General features: G+C 33.8%; 1 pseudogene; it reads right to left on the bottom strand.

The window, feature by feature from the left end:
- Positions 1–260: 260 nt before the first annotated feature.
- On the bottom strand, positions 261–4146 carry LOC115720652 (uncharacterized protein At2g38710-like; annotated as a pseudogene).
- Positions 4147–4794: the final 648 nt, after the last annotated feature.

Genomic DNA, 4794 nt, shown 5'->3' with positions numbered 1-4794 from the left:
AAAAAATATATATTTAATTCAAATTCATATTTAAACAAAAACAGAAAAACAAAAAAATCTATCTACCAATCCGCTTGTCTTTCTGTAAAGTACCAACAGAAAAGACAAAAGACAAAAAAAAAAAAACAGTGCAATAGAATTTGAGAGTAGACAAAATTATTAACTTGTTAAAATCCATTTTTCTACTTAGTAGTTAATGAATGTGTGTGGGTGTGTGTGTTTGTGTTTATGTCTGTTGTTTAATCTTTTTTCTTATGATAGAGCTATCAAGAGTTTTATACATACATAGCATAATAATTAATTACACAAATATAGTAAATATGTATACCTATAATCCATTAGCCATGAGTTTTGTTGGCAGAGACAACATTGTTGCACTTGCATTTTTTTCTTTAATGATCCTGTACAAAACGGCACATACAATACAAATGCCATACTGCAAGCTCTTAAGTTTCAGACTCTTGTTCTTGTTTCCGCAATCAACTCAACTTCTTTTGTTGCTTTTCCTTTGACTGGGATATTTTTGCAATGGATCGATCAGCATTGATTTGGGCTCAACAAAACAAGTCAAGGCACCTTGAAGCGTTCTCCCATGGTAGTTCTGTTTAAAACAATCACATATAGTTAGTTTAGAATAAGAAAGAAAAACATGACATCTGAACATAACATAAGAGTTTGCTTCGCGTTTATAGAACAAACCAAAATCAGTAAAAGGTTATATCCAAGCAGATTGAAACTGTTATTGATTTGATTAAGATGCTAAACCAGTACGAAAAAGCTTATAGAGATTAAGCTTTACTCAAATATCCATCAAACATTATTGGCCCTGGTCTAAAAAAACACTTATATAAGCTACCGAAAAGGGCCTTCACCATATACAAAACTGAATTAAGCAAAAGTAATGCTAAAACTAAGGATTTCATTAGAAATCGTATCTCCCGTACCATGGAATTATATTGAATAAATATGTGTCAGTATATTATGTGAGCATGCTAATCTCATATTGAATAAAGAGATTGATCCAATCACCACAGAATAACCAAACCCATCAAAGGACTAAAGTTCTTACATTCAAATATATAGCAGTAGGAATTAAATGTTTGAACATATACTAAAGTACACAAATCACATATTACTGCCAAAAGATTTAAATAGAAATTAAATTTAAAGTTTTTTTTAAAAGTTTCTGGAGTAAGAACATGGTAACATCCAAAATGAAGAGACACATACCTCCCAATCAAGATGGTTGTCACCGGTTTCATAATCAGTCAATACAGAAACTGTACACTCCAAAGAGGGCAATTCTTTGGCATGTATGGGAGGAAATCTACGATCCCTCAAAGCACTGCAAAGTATCACACCAAAGTAAAGCTAAGAACATCATCGGTCAAAACGAAGCGCATGTTGACAGTAAGAAGATTATAAGAATCTTGGTCTAAATATCCCATGCATGTTGTCCCTGTCGATTCATGTCTTTCATTTCAGCAAGAATGTACATTTTCCTAAAACAATACAGAATTGAGGTAACTCGGCTATCGTTTCTTTCTACCATTTTGTGTGTGAGGTATAGTTCTCAAATACCGAAAGATACAGTAAACATACAAGCAGATGAATTTACATGATTTGGCTTGTGACCATTAGAACAATACATGAAATTCATTTTTTTTTACGATACTTGTTTAGAGCATAATCCTTGAACCCATTAACCAACCACCGTGCTTCCAGGGTTCCAATGCATCCACGTAGACGAGGTCCCCACCATTTACAGCTTTTTTCCAAGTGACAAACAATGGGCTAAGACCAAAGTAAAATATATTATGATTTTCACAGAAAAAAAATGTAGATATCTACAATTCTACTTCGTAACTTTTCCATTAACAAGAAATTATGTGAAAAGAATATATTTATATGGTGTTTATTTATGTATAGAGACCATGAAACTAAAAATTTCCTCTTTTTTTATTGTAATGTCTCACATTTAAGAAATTATGAGAAAAGAACAGAACAGAACAACATAATATAAGCACCATGAAAGAGAACAACATAGGCAAAGAAGTACAGCCAAAATGGAATTTCACTGCAGACAGTCCCATTTCTCCCAAATTTTAGCATTATGCTTCAAAGTGACTAAACTTACTATGATTGTTATTATCTTTTACAATGGACATATGGGGAATCTGAAATTTTAACCTCCAATGACTTCAACATTGGAGATGTGACAAATCTTGCTGAAAAAACACAAAACTATTAACTACAAAGATTAAGCCTTTATTCCAATGTAATATCTTCCCCTGTTCGAACATCACTAATAGAAAAGCTTAAGAAAACTATAATGATTTTATTGAATTGAGTACACACTTGACCATTCAGTTGCATTATCGAGTCACAACAAATACTACATTATGAAAAAAGGACCCTCAGTTAGAACTCAAATTGATCAAGCAAATGAACTGTTCAAACTCCCCTTAGTCTTCACAAGGAAACCCAGGAAAGGCAATATTGCCAATTCAAACACCAAGACAAAACGAAACCCATAAAAATAACAATAACAGTAACAAAAATGAAATCCCAAATCGCCCTTTAGAGCTAAACTCCACTCAGTACGTAAAGGTTTAAACTTTTTAAAAACTAAACGCCACTCAACCACACACAACACAATATAAATTATGAAACTTTCATCACTTCAATAATTTCAGATGAAACCCAATTATCATTTTAAAAAGATAGAAACTTTTAAGCTGAAACGATCATGATCAGTCAAAAGATGGTGTTTAAACATTTAAATTCCACATGCATATTCTATGATATTTTAATTAAATAAAAAAAAACCCAGAAAAAAAACGGAAAAGAATAATTACTGTTGACCATCATCGAAGGCTGGAGGAGGAACCTCTTCGTTGTTGTAGTAGGAGACAAGAGTATCGAAGCAATAGACCACCATTTCCTTGTTCGCCGACACCATCTTCTTCTCCGATTTTTTAATTAAGAACCGATCGATGAAAATCGAAGAAGATAAAGGAAACATAGATACTAATCGAAAAATAGAAAGAGGCGAAGTCATATATTACGCAAACACAGCAGTAGAAAACCATAAATTCCAAAGCATAAAAGTCTATCTTGATTTGAAAGCCCAGAAGGCAAAACATTAACTATATTTACAAAGTGTAATGATTAAGCCATTTACTTTTCATTATCCTTTTAAACAGCAACCCTTGATTCAAATGGCAATCCAAATAAAAATGTACTTCACTCCAAGATAAAAGCCAATTCAATCCTTACTATTATTTAACCATAAAAAACCAATTTTTCTTTTTTAACAAATCAATCTCTTCTCAAACTTTTCAAAACCCTCAAAATTATATCAGAGAAAAAGAAAGAGATGGCGGAAAGTACCTCCCAAACGATCATATCATCCTGGTTGACCCCCTTTTGCCCTTGCTTTGTGAAAAGCGAGGTGACATCAGAGCAGCCATTCAAGCAAATCCGACCAGGAACACGGTGAAGCCGTTTCTCTATATGTGAATCGATTGTGGAATAGGGAGAAGAAGGTGATGCTGAAGAAGACGAATTAGAAGAAATTGTCCTTCGAATCTTTCTCCTATCCCTACTCCTTCCTCCGGGTGATGATGGTGAAGCCGAACCATAAGGAAGAAGACCTCCGGCCCCGGCAGATGCTCCTTCCACCGAAAGACACGAACCCATACCCAGGGCTCTGACTATGTCTAGCAAGCACTCCAGGCCTACCAGACAGTCAGAGCTACTCCGACTCTCCACCAACAGATCCGTCGTCGCCGTCGTCGTTTTTACAGAATCACGCTTCACCTGTTTTCGCGGTTGCCAAACACAAACCACTATTCAATCACACCAAAATCCAAACGCAAAAAGAGAAAGAGGCGAAGGCTTTTCCCGAGGAACTGTAGAAAAGGATCGACGATTCAATTTAATCCCCGGATCAAAGCCAGACCGGTGTCTGGGATTTTGGATTGTGAGAATTTTAAGAGAAACAAAAGAGTTTTCATAGAGAGAATATGTAGATTTGACAGTCACGATTCAAAAAATGGTGGACGATTGTTTTTGGGGTTAAATTTAACAGAATATTCTTTTATTTGTAAAGCATATTCTGTTAAACCAAGAATTGCCGTTAGATAGGCACTTTTAATATATAAAGATATATCATTGATAATCAAAATTATCATCCATAATCAAAATTATGTATCATATGCTTAAATTATGAAGATCTAATGACGATAGTGAACTAATGATCATTGTGGATTATATGTGTAAAGATTTTTTCTTCTCGATTCTTAATTTCATCTTTGTTTACTGTATAATTTGTTGGGAGACTTGAGAGGTATGAGACTATGATCCTATACTTGGATTATGATTTTTTTGTTTTGTTTTTTCAAACTTTAAGACATAATTAGTTTTTATTTTCTACTAAGTTATGCTTGCATAATAAATATTTGTGAGAATATTAGTTTAATTTATTCTTTTCAATTATTAATTTATTTTTTTCACTTTAATTACCTTAATGGATACCCGATGGGTTCCCCATAGGTTATGGGTATTCCCTTACCCTGAATCCGTTGGTTATTAGACGGGGATGGGGCCACTACTAAAAATAAAGGTCTTTAATCCCGGTTTTTAAGGCATTTTATCCCGGTTTTCGCTAAAATAAAAACCGGGATATATGGCAGTGGGATAAAAAGTCTATGAAAAAACTGGGATAAAAGAATACTTTTTATCCCGGTTTTTATTAGAAAACCGGGATAAAAAGTACCCTTTTATCCCAGT

Source organism: Cannabis sativa, chromosome 7 (assembly GCF_029168945.1).
Source record: "Cannabis sativa cultivar Pink pepper isolate KNU-18-1 chromosome 7, ASM2916894v1, whole genome shotgun sequence".
Taxonomy (NCBI): domain Eukaryota; kingdom Viridiplantae; phylum Streptophyta; class Magnoliopsida; order Rosales; family Cannabaceae; genus Cannabis; species Cannabis sativa.
This window is presented reverse-complemented; position numbering and strand designations above follow the sequence as displayed.